The sequence below is a fragment of the Callospermophilus lateralis genome, chromosome 3, assembly GCF_048772815.1.
Source record: "Callospermophilus lateralis isolate mCalLat2 chromosome 3, mCalLat2.hap1, whole genome shotgun sequence".
Classification (NCBI taxonomy): domain Eukaryota; kingdom Metazoa; phylum Chordata; class Mammalia; order Rodentia; family Sciuridae; genus Callospermophilus; species Callospermophilus lateralis.
Window position 1 is genome coordinate 140,952,919 of NC_135307.1, and position 16,291 is coordinate 140,969,209.

The window sequence follows — 16,291 nt, forward strand, 5'->3', positions numbered from 1 at the left end:
ATAAAAATAACTGGCTCACTACAACATAATCTTTTCAAAAGTTGCTGAAATAATTCTTGTTCCTCACGTTGGCTGACATTAGGGTCTGATATAAGGGTCCCAAACGTAAAGTAAAATAGTTTAAAAATTTTAAGTGGTATTAAAAATAAAAAATAGCAAATGAAGAAGCATTTCGTTCTGAGCTATGGGAAAATTATTTAACTTGTTATTAAAGTCATCAGGAGATGTTAGTAGAAAAGTGAAGATTTCTTTATTATTTTAGATTTCCCATACCTAAGTTTGGGTTCAGTAATGAAATAATCAAGAAATGTCCTGAAAGTCCCTGAATTCTTTTGGATTGTTAACATTTCTCTTCACAACCAGAAGAGGGCAGTCAGGTTCCATGATTCAAAGGTAATTGCTGTTGCCCCAGAAAGTAAGATTTTCAATAAATCTCAGTGATTGGAATTAAGTTTTCCTTTAATGGTATTAAAGGGCATTTAGAATTACCTGAAGATTTTTTTCTCCTTTTATTAAAAACCTTACAACCTTTGTGAGATGGACATTTTCCACCAAAGGAGATGACGGTATGTATTTATTCAGACATTTCACTCTGGCACACAGTATTTCTATTCCTATCGGCCTCTTTCAATATTTGGCTAGCACGAGGAGGGAGCAAGTCTGATGTCCTTCTTTATAACTTTGTGACATTGTGTACTTAAAAATAAATGTGTAGTAGGAGGCAAAGGACACTGGTCGACACTTCAGCCTCAAGTCAGAGAAAGAGAGAACGAGAAAATAAGTGGATTCACAGCAACTGAAAGAGTGTCTGCCAGAAGAACTTAAAATCCAACACTCTTCTAGCCACACTCACTTGCTGTGCAAAAACAAATGTACCTTTAAAGTAGAATGTTAAGTACAACGTTAATAGAAGGATGTGATTTCCCCCGGCATCCAAGTGAAAAATAAGCAAAGAACTGAATGCAAAATATGACAACAAATATATCTTCTACCCTTTCCTTATCAGCAATAAACCCAGAGAGTAGAAAGCCTTTAATTTTACTAAAGATAGAAAACTAGATGCATTTGGATGGAAGCCTGAGCATTTAAGCATATGTATATTTGGGGGGAGAAATTATTTTTAAACAACAAGATTTCATCCAAAAATACAAGAAAGAGTTAACTTGTGGGACCTAGTTTCAATAAAAATATAGTCACAAGAGTCAACTACAATTCAGGCCACTTATTTTTGTGTTTTAAATGTTCCCTTTGTATTAATAGTCTGTGTAATGCCACTTTTAGATACTTATACCTAGCCCCAGTGTTCTGCATTATGCACAAACGACATATGCGTATGTGTATGTATGATATATATGTATAAATGGGATGTATATGTATTTATCAGATGTATATATGCATGCATGTATATGATATAATGATGTATGTGCATATCTCTGTGTATGTATGAACTATATATACACGTATATTTATATCATATTGCTTTATAAGTTTCTATCAGCTACTCCCCACAAAACAGCTTTCTCAGTGGTTGTAAAATCCACTAGTCCTTCACAGGCTCCTCTCGAGGCCATGGATTAACAAGGAATCCAGGTGATTTTCTACCTGATCCCTGTCTTCACCCCTTGCCCACCACTCCGCCAGAAGCTGGCTTCAGAAACAGCCGCCTCTGAAAGTGACCTTGCTCAGCAAAGGCCGGCTGGCTTATGTGGGATGCCTTTCCCAGAAGTGGCGCTGCACGTTGCCAAGCTGTGCTGCCGCAGAGATGGGTACAGGATCATCTGGGGGTGGGAAAGACAAGAGAGAGAAGAGGCATGCAGCTTGCCAAGTTGCTGAGGCTACTTATAAACAAACTTGGGCATTGTTTCTCCAGCCCTTTAGGGTGGAAGGGGGAGGCTGGACGCGCTGTATCCTGGACTCCATTTATGTTCTGTGGAAACCTCAGGGAGAGCTGCTTTTAAGAGACCGATTTGGTGGGGAAGATGATTTCCATCAGCTACTTTTAAAAGATACGTGCTATTTCAGCACAAAGCTGAAGCCCCCTTAGAGCTGCACTAGGGATTAAGAAACGGCATGTATTTTAATGCCTTATGAATAGGAGTAGCTGATAAAAGAGGCTCTTGTTACCCCTGCTACATTTAAATGTGAAAAGCAGCTGCTTCTTAGTGGGGCGGGCCGCAGGGGAGTGCAGAAGAGATACATTATTTTCATAGGGATTTAATCTTCAGACTACATTGAGACCATAGAATACCATTGGCCATTCTCTTATCGGCGGCTCTCTAATCGCGCTGAGATCTGTAAGATTGTGGAGAGGGAAGAAGGAGAGGGACTGGGAGGCAGAGAAAGGGATTGTGTGTAGCGATGAGGCTGGCCATTTTCATCTGCATGTAGGTTTTGAACCTCAGATCAAAACGCAGGCTTGGTAGAGTATTTTCTCCTTCCCTTGGAAACATTAACCCTGTAAACTTTTAAAATGCCAGCCAATTAAAGAGTTTGATGCAACTAACTACTCTGTCTGCAGACAAGGCGATAGCAACGGGCCCCGGGAGTAACACAACCACGGAGACCTCATTAGAGAATATGAGAATATGGACCATGGATGTGTGTGTGTGTGTGGGGGGGGGGCAGGGTAGGGGAGGTGGGGGGCATCAAAGTGGCTTTCTTCCCACGTTTCAGGGACAGCAGAGTTCAGGTGGGATCTAACAGATAATCATGAATCCAACAGAGAAAAGCTCTGCAAGCTTTAAACGGCCTTCAGAAGATGATGACAAAAACGAGGCCCATGATTATTAACCAAGCAGATCTCTGACAAATGCAATGTGGATTTGGAGAAAGATGACTAAAGGACAAAAGTTCTGGAATAAATCTTCTGGGTGCCATCTTTTTTTTTTCCCCCTCCAGGTTATGATTTGATAAGCTGGTTTTGTTTATTCTGATGTTGGACTTGTGGAAATTGATCACTAATGAATTTTCTCTGTAGGTTTGACCCCCTGATATGCCCTCAAGGTTTCCAAGGTACTTCTTTAAAAACCTAAGATTTCACTTCAGGATACTGTGAGCATATCTTTCTGATAAGAATTAGTTGTATTCGTCACATCCACAATTAATTTTCTTTTTGTGATTTTCCTCACTCTCAAGAAGTTAAAAGATTAAAAACAAGTCTGATAGTGATAAATCGGTAGTTCTTGCCTAATTTATAATTAAGGATAATTCACATGTAGAGGAAAGTTTGACAGCTCTAAGCCCACATGCTTAGAAACTTGCATCAAAATGAAAGTTCAGTGAATCATCTGGAGCCAAAGTACAGCCCTGGCTGTCCTTGCTCATGATGTACAGTCGGATGACCGCAAGATGGTTCCTCTGTGGACTAAGAGAGAGAACATGAAAGTGGAGAGGGGGCAAATTTCCAGCAGCCCTGCAATGAATCAGAAAGCCAGAAATGGGCAACAAGATGCTCAATGGAGCCTACTTCCCACCACTACACTGTATGCCTCTCTCACCTGCCCAACCTGGGCTTTGAGTCAGACAGGAGGCATCCTGGTCTGGGTATCCTACAGGCTGGACTCTGAGTGGTCACATTCCTGGCAGCCTCACAGAGCTCCCTGGGTTGCTGGAGAAAGCCACTTTGGCATATGAATCACAGCCAATGAATGTGCCCCGCCGGTTCTTTCAAGGGGCACGTTGCTCTAATGAACTCCTGCTACTGCTATTGGGTTCAATCAATATTTTTATTTCCTGACCCAACTTCCCTGCACATAAAAAAAAAATAGGAAAAAAAAAAAAAGAAAAGAGAAAGGCAACAATCCAGCCACACCAGGCACGGGGCAAAGCCAGCAAAAGAAGAAGGCAGCGAGGTGGAGCCAGAGCCAGCACCAGAGGGCCAGTGCGAGTCAGAGGAAAGGGCTCGGCAGCCAATTGTGAGCTGGGAGAAAGTTGCCGGCTCCGGGTGGCCCGTGGCTGCCCTTTCTCCCTTCCCTGCTGCAGTGGCCGCGTCTGTCGCTCCAGCCTCCGACATCTCTGCTTGCTTCTGAGATCTATTGCTTGCCTTCTTCCTTGTTCCCCTTCTCCTTTCTTCTTCTCCTTTCTTCTTTTAAATTTGGCTACGGAACATTAGGTTTGATGAAGAGAAAGCGATTTAACATCTTTTAACTGAAGGAGGTTGATTTTCATTTGAGACCAAATGGCTCATTTTTACCTTTTTAGCTCCTGGAAGAGTAGAAAGTGAGAGGTCAGCCCTGCATCACCATGGCAACCCAGACAGCTCCGGCCTGGAGCAGATGAAGGGAGGTGATAATGGCAGAGAAGTTTCTCCCCCTCCCTTAGCATCATCCTCCTCTCCCCTCCCTAATTCAGGGCTGTGCCTGGCTGTATGAAAACAATTATTATTATTATTTTTGGAGAAAAATTAGTTTTTAAATATGGTTGCTAATTTGTCCAGTTCAGGGCTCTGACCCAGGGCTAAACGGTGTGGTTTTCATTTATGTTTGAAATCATCCCAGCCCTCACCAGTGTCCACAGGATCTTGAATTACCTGGTCAAGATTATGCATGCTCCACCCTGGCCAAATCTCTTTCAGTGTGATGGAAGAGTTCACTCACCTGCATTCTAGAAACCTGGAATTTCAATCAAGAGAGAATAGGGTTCTTGCTGGTGCAAATCTATGGCAGAGGGCCCCAACCTCAGCACATAGAACCTTATCAAAGTTTATCTGAAAAGAAGGTCTTGATGCCACATCAGTTCAGGGACTTGAAAGCAGAAAAGAGAAATCAAAATGATAAATGTGCTAGAAAGGCCACATATGACCTTGCAGGGGGAGCCTGGGCCAGGGCAGAAAGGAATTTATATGACCTGGAATCCAAGGCCCAACACATTCAGCACCCATTGGCATAGGCGAGAGATAAACAATAGTTCTTAGCACCGTGGGTGCCAGGCATTGTTAGGTGTTGTATTATCTTACTGCCTCTGAGCCTCACAGTAGTCTGGTGAAGCAGGTGGTTTAATCTTTGTTTTCCACGATAAGGAAAAGAAGCTCATACATTCCCAGGGTCACAGATTCTGATGAGGGCTCTGTCCATGCTCCAATCAGACTCTCTCCAGACCCGTTAATATCATCCAGATGCATGCATAATAACTTCATGTCGGAAGTCAGGAGTCTGTGCTTCTGCTCATTAGCTTATTCATTTAGTTGCAATGAAACGATCAACTGCCTGCTATGTTTCCAGTGCAATTCCAGGTGCTTGTGAGATGATCAGGAGACGCTGACGCTGCTCTCTGAGAACTGGGCCTGAACGACTTCAATCGCAGTGGTGTGAGCTTGGACAAGACATTCAGCCAGACTGAGCTCCTGCTTTCTCATCTGTGAGCATAAAAGAAAATTTCCAAGCACCTAAATGGTTGCCAGGTTCACTCAAGTAGATGCTCCATAAGTGTCTACTCTTATCCCCTCTACCTTCTTTAACCTCTGTCCTTACATCCTCCTCCATGCCTGGTGTCAGACTGGATGCCTGCCTTACTCTCATGGAAGCTGTTCTTTTCTCAGCTTCCTGTGCCTGGCTTCTAGGTAGTCTGACTGGCCCTATTAAAGCTTGAGCTTTCTGCTCAGGATCCGGGAAGCATAGCTGAGTTTCAGAGCAGGGGCAGAGAGAAGCACAGACTCCTGACTCCTGACTTTAAAGTGTATAGTCCAGAAGGAGCCCACTTAAGAGGCTTGCCTCACCCCTGTTGCATTTTTCTGTCTCCACTTCCACGGCTCTTGGTGTCAGGTGAGAGTTCATGGAGAGTCTTCTCATGGTTCACCTGAGCTCTGAGGACCTGGCATAGCTTCCTTTCATTTCCCAGCTCTGATCTAACTGGGCTTTATAAATCCAAATCAGAGCTGGCCCTGAGGACTTGATGAGGTTGTCTCAGCTGAATAGCAAAAAGGACAACAGATCACTAAGCAATTCTTTCATTTTAATATGGTGTGAGTTACAGAAACACAAGAAGAATGCACCAGCCATCAGCCCAATCCAATTTTTAGGTTGTGCAAAGGGTGATGGACATCAATAAAATGATGCATTGCACTGCCAATAAAGTCCTTGGTGAGTTTTACAACAGTCTGCTTAGCCAAATGCCAACTTAGTATTGTAAGTTCCTAGTTGAATTCTGTCAGAAGAACCCTAACCTGAGACTCTGTCCCCTCTTCATTTCACTTCTCTCTTTCTGCCCTCCTCTTACCCTCAACCCTGATCCACCTGCCTCTACTGCCTTCCATGAATACAGAGAGGTCTGCAGTACCTATGTCCTGTGTCTCACAGGAATCAGCCCTTTGCTAAGAGGAAAGATAAAAGTGGCACCTGAATGGGATAAAAAGAACAGATAAGACATGGTGAAGGAAAACTCAAAATCAAGTTTAGTGATAGTTTACTTTCAGATTCCAGCTAATTCTTCTAAGAGATGTCCTCTTTAACCTCTCTCTGTGTCATGGCTTTGTATCTCTCATGACACTGTTGCTGTGCCTGTGTTTGTGTCATTGTTTACTGTCTTGGTCTCACTGGGATGCAAGTGTCCAGAAGACAGGCACTGCGTCTCTCATGTTTTCCATAATATCACTGCAGGATTTCCACAGGGAGGGAAGGGAAACCACAAAAGCAGCAGCCAGTGGAAATTCCCGGCCTGGGAAGGATGGAGCGTCCTGTGTCAGGCAGATGAAGTAGCATGAAGGGGGATGCTCAGGTTGGCACCAGGGAGGGCATCCTGGGGCCAGTCACTGAAGTAGTATGTGTTTTGGAAGACAAGGGAACTGCAGAGATTAGACTGGGATGAGGATTGGCACCAGAAGAACAACATGGTGAGATTATGTCAATGTTTTTGAAACGGGATGAATGTATTGAGGAGATGAATGTTTTAAAACTGAAGCCTAGCTAAAACAATTTGTCATGGAATGTTATTCATCCATTTAGCAAATGCTGATTGAGTGCCAGCCAGATGTCAGTCACCACTCAAGGCTGGGAAGATGCACCAGTTGACAGACACAGGCAGGAGACAGAGCTCATGATCAGCTAGAGAAACACAGAAAATGAGAAACAAAGTGACACACGGTTCGATCAGTTCCTGTAAGGAACAAGGGAGAGCTTCAGGATGTGGGTCAAGTAATAGGCACATAAACCGGAAGGAGGAGCTCACAAGCCATGATGAAGGATTCAGATTTGATTCCAAATTCAAATGGAGGTGGTCAGAAGGTATTAAATGGAGAAGGGACAGGATGTGATTTGCAAAAAGAGCCAATGGCTTGCTCTATGGAGAATGGGTGTGGGAGGGCTCTAGAAGACCTAGGGGTGATGCAGCAAAGTCAGGGCAGAGCTGACAGTAGGTGTAGGATGAATGCTAGACACAGATGACAGGACTTCCATGTCACTGAGGATATAAGGAAAGATAAGAATATTGGGCAACAACTCAATTGGAGCTGGAGCCATCAACAGGACTGTAGAGCCAGTTTATTAGTTTGGGAGACTGCATGGTTTTTGTAGGGAAACACAAAGCTTGAGTGTGAATGTGGCTATTAGTCTTTGCACATACTTACAAAGACTCCAGAATACAATATTTGAAGAATAGTTTTGTTAGAATATAAAAAGTGTAGAAAATAAAATTATATGTGTAAATAAGTGAAGGAAACATAAAATTCCACTAATACTTATTTTTGTGGTTGAAAATTATTAAATACATCTTCATTATACTTTTTGTATTTTCCACAACAAACACTATTTATTTTTTTGCATGAGCTAAAATAATTATGTCATCACAGAAGAACATGATGTTGCCTCCTCATTCTAGCTCTTAATTGGTTTAATCACACTTTGAATCATTTTCTAGAAAATTTATAGAAAAAAGAAACTTAAAAGTTAAGGATAAAGAAGGAGTAGAAACATTGAAGTAGATAATGAATGAGCCCCATGTTAGATTAATACTCTGAAAGATACTGAGGACACAGGTCTGAAGTCATTATATTGCTCCAGAGAAAAATAAGGCCTAAGTTCTTCTTTCTCATCATTGTCTGTAAACATGCCTCCTTATAGCAATGATTAGGACTTCCTGAGATGGAGATGCTGATGCAACTTATGCTGTCACCTATCCTCATTTGATGCAGAACTTTTGATGCTAAACCCAGAATTTGGCATTGAGATTCAGGCAGCCATTGGCAAATAACGGTGAGGTAGAACCCATCAACCACGGACAAAGCTAAGGAATCTCCATTCTTGCTACCAAACTTTGATCTTGCTGCATTTTAGGTGTTGGAGGCACAAGATCTTCTTCCCCTCTCTATGTTTCTTTTGGGAGCTAAGTTAGCCTGTTCTGCCACCTCTACCTTGGTTTCCCAACAGAATGGGAAAACTAAAGAATAGTGTGGTGCAAATGACCTGCGATGATGGCAGAAAAGAGCATGGGAGGCCAATTTTGGCTAATTAAGCATGGCATTTTAATTTTTTTTTATGTGATAAAATAATTTCAGAGAAGCTTTTGCCATTATGTTTTTTGCAGGCAATTATTAATTCATCACACAAATACAGCTGAAGAACTTTTCAAAATTCTACAGGAAACAGCAGAGTTGAAGGAATTTGAAGACCATTATCAGAAAACTGGTTTCTTCTTTCTATTGGCCGGAGGAGCTGGGAAGGAAAATCTGGCTGAACTTCAGCATCTGTGAAATGAGCTTACTGCAGCCATTACCTGGGCATTTTATCTTATAGTGTTGTTAATATAATCAAATAAAACAGCATGTAGTAAAGGACTTTATAAGCCCTAAGTATATATACAAATATAACGTGGCATGTGGTCAGAGGTTTAGAAAACAGTGGCTATTATTAGAAATCTCCAAAATGGCAGTAAAGACAGTTGGCATACTTTTAAAGAATTAATCTTTTGAGAAATTGTTTATTTTCCTTCTTATGTTCCCCTCTCCCTCCTTTTCCTTCTTTCTTATTTTTGCTTTCCCATTTAAATTGTGGGATACTGCTAATTTTTACATTGCATTAAGGCATTTTGTAAACTTATTAGTAAGAAATATTTAACCTTAAATCTAGGGCAGAGAATCCAATGATCTTTAAATTCTACCTTATTCTTTAAGCTCCTCCTAATTGTCCTAGAAAATGTAATTTTCTGACTGCTTTGAAATTCTGAAGTGATTTTTTAGTATCTCTACTTTCTGTGTTCTTAATTTAGTTTCTTCTCACATTTCTTCCTGTTAAATTTTTTGGTTCTTTAGAGAGAGGGACAAAATCTAGTTCTTTTACCTTCAGCAACAAACACCCAATGACACTAAACATAAAATTGTTCAAGTGACTTCATTTTCAAAAACATTTGTCAAGAATCTACTCTCTGCTCAGCTCTGTGCATGTAGTATAGAAATAAGTGACCTGTTTGAGGCTACATACAAATGTTTTCATGAACAGAGAATGAATAAGAAGGAATTTGAGAGTTCCCTAGGATCCCATGTAACTGAGGTTTAGTTTTCAAAATGTAAAATGAATGTCTATGGATCAAATACTTATTTAAATAAACAGCAGCACCCAGTCAACTGTTAGGCAAAAAGTGCCACCTTTTACTTCTTCCAAGCCCACCAGGCTCAGAGTGGTCTTCCAGGAGATTGTAATGTTTGACCTGCCACTCCCTGCTGTTCTCTTCTGGGGCACTTTGAGGACAGTATTACTCTTCCCTTTGGAGATTGACTTTTCTATTATTTTTTTTTTCTCAGAGCCCTTAGTACCTTGGGATCCATGATTTGTCTGCTTTGAGGACAGGAAGCATCACTAAGAGAAACAGAGACTGTCTTAAAATGATCTATCAAGAAAAGCAAAGTAACTCTCAAACTAGTCATCTTCTCCTAATTCTTCCCCCTAATTCCCAGGTTTCTGAGAGACTAGCCCATCTTCTCCATCAGCAGACATACATCTTTGCATGTCCAAGCTCACCCACCCCCCCTTTTTCCCCCAACACCCAGGCTGATTGAAGGGCTGTTTCTCTGTGTGTCCTCAAAGTATGCCACCCATCCTCTATCACGACCCGTGCCCCACGGACATGACAACGGTCCATGTTAGCTCTTAGTCTTGAGATCTGGAGAACTGGGAAGAAGTCTAATTCATCTTCATCTCCTCAGGTCTTAGTGCCCCATGCATGCATACATTAGGCACTCAATACATGTTTGTTGAATAAATCAATCATAACTAGCAGAAGTAATCCCTTCCTCCTCTCCTACATTAATGCTCCCTTGTTATGCTTCTCCCTTGACCCTTGAACTTTAAAAATGACATAGGATTTGTGTCTTCCTGATAGCAAAGTCTTGCCATACACTTCCCTGGAGAAAGTTGCTTGAACATAGTTTCCAGGTCTGCTTAATTTTTAACCTTTACAAAACTTGATCTTTTTATTAACCAATCCCAATGGAGCTTTCTCCACATGTGATAAATATACTGAGGCTGGAGACAGTGGCAGGTAAGATGGACACAGTATTCCTACCCTCAAGGATTGTAAAATCTATTAGAGGAGACAAGCCCCTAAACCACAGTGTGAAGGTCCTGTGAGAGGCACTCAAGCAGGATTGTGTGGTGCGTGAATGTTGCATTCTGTCCATCATGTTTCCACAGGGCCTGAATAGTGCCAAGCATGGTGTCAGCAGCATTAGAAAAAGGGCGGCATGGTCTCTGACTCCAGTGTTTGAAAAAGAGTAGAGCGATGCAGAGTGGCACCTACACAGATGACCAAGACGTTAAAATCATCCCAGTGTGGGGTGCAGGTACCAACTATGACAGAACACCAAAGAAGGACTGGGGGGGAAATATTTGACTTTATGCTTTTACAGGAAAAGAACGGATTTGCCAGGGGGACCTGATGGGACACATCAGGAATGCTGGTGAGTCTTGTTAAAGGGTTTAAGACATTATCCTTTGAGCAGTGAGGAGGCACTGATGGTTTCTAAGAAGGGAAGTGACATGATCAGATTTGTGTTTTAGATAGATGGCTCTGGTCGCAGAGTAAGATGGATGGGTCGAGAGGAAAGAAGCTCACAGCAGTGACAGCCGTTCCAAGGTACAGTTGACCAGGCTCCCATTAAGGTTTGTTTTTAAAGAGACAAATATCAAAGGACTCCACTGGGCTGGAGGCCTCTGAGGGAGGATTCGTGTCTGTTGGGGTGTCACATGTGAAATGGGAGAGAGAGAGCTTTGCCCCAGCTGCCCCCACCCTGTGCCTCGTGTCCCCTGGAGGAATCCCTGAAGGCCTGGCAAGCTCCATGCCTAGAAAGGACTTTATTGCTGTCCCTTTCCAAATATAAAATGTACTCCAACATTCCAAGATGATTAGATCCATTTATAAATGTAATCCAAACATGTTTTTCCTTGGTTTCCAGGATGGAATCAGAAAAAATAATGTTTAAAGAGAGAGAGAGAAAAAAAGTCATCTGTTATTATTTCTGCCTCCATTTTTTAAATGGTTCCAGGCCAAACAGCTTAGAATCAGAGACTCTGAGCACAAGACGATGCAGGCATTTTTTCATTCCTGCACACGTTGGACCATGGCAGCAAGGCGCACATCGAACGACACTGGCTTCTAAGTAGGATGCCAGTTGTTGAAATTCGGGGGTAATTTTCTTCCCAGCTCAGATCTGGAGAAAATCCCAGAGGATATTGGACAGCTTGGATATCTCGAGAATTGTTCTACTTGTCCAAGATGTGTGCTGCTACGAAGTTGGTTCTGTGCTCTTAAAGCCATTCCAACCCCATTCTCATGCAGATCTGAGCCCCGAGTATGACATAGAATCATGCTCTTGTACCTGAATGGTTTCCTGAACTGTGGGCTCCTTAACACCAGAAGACCAAGAGGTCCTGGGACTGATAATAATTGACACCTGCAGATTGAGACATTTACATTGAATAAACTCATTCCTTTTGAGAAGCTGGCATGAGTTGCCCAAAATGAGGAAAGCAAAACAAGGAAACCACCAACAATGAAAAAGTCATGCCGATGACAGCAACTCTGCCCGGTACATTTTATGGATAATTGTATTGGTCTTTCACAACATCTTGTGGGTGCCATCCTCCCCGTTTTTATAGAAAAGGTACTATTGAGGGTCAGAAAGATACTTGATTTTCTGGCTGGTTAATCACCAGTCATTTATCAGAGGGGCCAAAAGAGAACACAGGAGCTCTGATCCCACCAAAAGCCAGGCTGCAGAGTTATCATTCAGCATTCAGGGAGCAGGGATAGTGTTTGGGTTTTTGCTAGTGGAACTTGTGTCAAGAGATGAGACTTACAGAGATAGGAGCAAACCAAGGAATGTGACTATTAGAGAAGTAATTCTTGCTCTTCAGGAAGCAATGAGGCATGAACAAATGGCTGCAAAGAAAAGCACTGGGAGTGATTTCAAAGATCAGTGCTGTACGGCAGCCACAGAACCTAAAGACTTCATAAGAGTATCAAACACAACCCTGATGACCAGAGTATTTCCCCAGCATCAGTGAAGCACCCTTTTGCAAACCTTTCTGGAATTGAAAAGCAAAATCACAGAAGAAGCTGCAGAACCCAGTGAAATTAAGGCAGCCCCTTTGACCTTGGGGGAGTCTCTCCACAGGGATGAACAATTACATTCCATGTCTAAGAAGCTCCCTAGCTTGTGTTTCAGAAACAACATACAAATATGGGATATCAGTGTTTATTTTTAAGTTCCAGGATGCAGGTCAGCAACCTTTTCTATCAGTGACCAGATAATGAGTATTTTAGGGTTTTCAGATCCTGGGGACTGCTCATCTCTGTTCACTGTTGTGGCAGAGAGCATAGACACATATATACCTAAAAAAAACTGATTGGGCATGACTGTATTTCATGATACTTTATTTTCACAAAGAGGTCATGATTTGGATTGGCTCTGCAGATTGTGGATAGATATGGAGTTGGCTCCAGAACTTCATTAGGTTGGGATCATAAAAAGAAGCCAATCATCCATTCAATGACTATTGATTAAATGTTCATGCATTCACTGTCTACTGCAGGAGTTTCATATATAAAGATCTGATTATAATCAATAAAAATATTATGAATAGAGAAGTCCAAGCACTTCAGGAACATGAAGGAGTGATCTCATAACTCCTTCTGAGGGAGGTTGCAGAAGGTTTCATGAAGGAGTAACAGTTTAATCAGATCTTCATCAGAACTTCTCCTTCACTCTTGGAAGATATTGCTAATCTACACTGTTTTGGTTTCAACTACAGAAACCATGTCAGAAACCTACTGAACACAGAAGTCAAGGGCTGGCACGGTGCTCACAGAATAGGAAGACTTCTTAAAGAAAGGAACAGGTTGCTCAGAGCAGAGAGGTAGAGGTAAAAATGGACTTGTAAACTGCACTCGGGGTCACCAAAGTCACCCTAAATATTCTTTAAATTTCAACCAGGTAGAGTTTTGGTCCCTTGAATGTTTTAGAAAACTCCTTCTGGCTGTACATAATAGGAAAGCTGGAGAAAGGACGGGGGAGAGAATTGGAGAGCAAGGGGGGAACTGTTGGGATGTTCTACTTACCTGTAAAAATAACAGAGACCCCTCCTAAGTCACAATGGTGGGCATGCAGAAGAGAACATAGCTTTAAAGAAAACATTAAAAGCACAGAATTTATGGTTCTTGGCTATTGAATTGGATGTGGAATTGAGAGGAAGGGAGCAGGATTGTGATCCAAACTTAAGTCATGGTGTCTGTCTCCCGCCCTCCAATGACGAGATAGACACAAGGAAAGGCAATCATCGAGCCAGTACCTAATCACCTGATGTGAAGGAAACCTTGAAAAATCTGTGCAAAGCAGAAGAACTTGGGAGAGAAAGGAAACATCAGCCATGAAAACTGGGGAAAACCTCAGCTGATTTTAATTTTTAATTCCCCCTGCTTTATTCTGCAGCCACAGAATCCAGTAAGACATCGCATCCCTCTCGTTCGCTCATTAGCAATAAAGGATCTGATCTTTAAAAAAAAAAAATTGGGAAATTTCGCCACAGATGGGGATGCCTTGATTGCATGGGAGCCTGGGACTGCACAGTCAGCAACAGGTGCTGCTGTCTTTGTACAGCCCTGGGCTTCAAAGACAAGCTGAGCCTCCGAAACGGTTGGCGGATAACAATTTGCACTGATTGCGAATCCCTGATCTTGGTTTTTTTTTTTTTTTCATATTTCCCTCTAATATTGAGCAAGTGGAGGTACTGTTTCCCACTCCAGCCGTTTTAAACATGTACTCATGATTTTCTTTTTCTTTCAAATAGTCCCTTATCCATCCATGCCTTGACTCCCCTTCCATCTCATCCATCTCCCCAATAGCATGTAGATCACCTTACGACCAGGAAGAAAGGTGACTCTTCCCAAGAATCACTAGCAAACTGAGATGGTTATTTTTGATAATCTGGAAGTGATTTATCTCTCATTTTTGGTAAAAAGAAAGTGGGAAGAAAACTCAGTTTTTAACCTGTGGGAAGTTAATGACAAATTTTGGAGGGCGTAAACAAATGCAATGACAAGTGTCAGCCTCCTGATGTAGGTGGATGTGTGTATTTTAAGGGTATTTTGAACTTCAAAAGCATGAATGAAGTTAGTAGTTCTGTGAATGGCATACAGAAGATGCGACGTCATTGTGGCATAGAGCAGAGACATTCTACCTCATAGATCATAGGGGCAGCTGCCTGAGTGATATTGTTCCCCTTCCTTGAAGAACACACATGAGACAAAGAAGCCCCCATGAGTGACCATCACCTTTGTATTTGTAGAGAGAGAATCATTCATTTGTAATGCAGGATTTTGATGGTCTTATCCAATGTGTGCCAAGATGCTCCTTGAAGGTTAAATTTACTTCATATATTCATTTTTGGAATAGCATTTTTAAGAGCTAAATGGCCATATTCCTTCATCTCTGAAAGTCTATATTGTACAAAAAGTTAGCCCCCTCCTAAAAAAAAAGATCAATTTAAAAATAGACCAAGATACTTGGTTAAATCCTCCAACAATGTTGTAGTTTTATAATTCTTTTAATCAGTATTTATGAGTTAGATGACTTTATAGAAGTTACTTAATCTCTCCTTAACTCAATTACCTCATCTATAAATTGAAGATGGCTTTTACACCTAAATTCCAAGATTGTTAGAAGTAGAGAAAATCATTTAAAAAGTGGCACACAATTCTTGGTAGATGGTAAGCAAATCATAAATAATGGCTCTGATGTTGCTTGTGGAGATTATGATTTAAAGGACAATGGCTTTGTGGTCTCTGCAGACCTTCCCCAGCCTGAGAGTCTTTTTACTTTACTGCTACCCCCTGGAAGCACATATGTTTTTGAATATAGAGCTAAATGGTCAATGGCCACTTTTTTTTTTTTTAAGTATGATGCTCTTGTTCTGTGCCATTGACCTTTCCGTCAATGACCTCTTTACCTCCCCACTTCCACTTAGACCCATTAGCAGGATGTGCTGCAATATGCTGCTTGTCATCTGTTTCCAAGACACAGTGACAGGATGCAGGTACACCAGATGGATAAACCTAGTGTGACTAATTATTGTGTATTTGCCTTTAATTATTATCATTTATTACCAGAGGAAAGACAATAGAGCTTCTTTGACTTAGAAGAAACTGTTGGCAGCAGGGAAGTTTTTCTTGTTACATTGTTGAGTGTAGCTAAAGTTTTTATTGTTAGTAACAAGAAAGGAACAGTATATGTGTTTGATAGGAAGATGGATAGATAGATGGTAGATAGGTGGGTAAACAGATGACATTTAGATTGCTGTAACATTTAAATCTAATTAGTTTTGTTAAATATCTAATAATAGTTTTTAAAGGTTTTTCTAGAGAATGTTAAATATTAACCCACAGTATCTTTTCTAGTCTTTCATAGAGCAGTTTGTGGAAATAATTAGCCAACAAGTGTGTGGTAGTGATTGAAGTTCAGAAGAGGAATGTGAATCAAGAAAATAATCCCCAGATTGTTCAAAACAGGTATTTGCTTAAGAGTCTCATTTCTGTTTTGATTTTCCTTTCATTTTCAAATGATATTTTAAATTTTTTTACTTGTTATTGACTTCACTTACAATAGAAATAATTTTAAAGGTATGGAAGTAAGGATTTTAACCATAATGTTAAAGAACTGAGACACTTTACGAGCAACTTCTAGGAGAAAAATTTGTACTTAAATAAACTTATTTAGATAAGCATACACATTATAATGGATCTCAAAATCAGTGTAAGTGGTTTCATATATTTATATGCTCAAACTATAAAATAGGTACAATTTCTCTGCCCA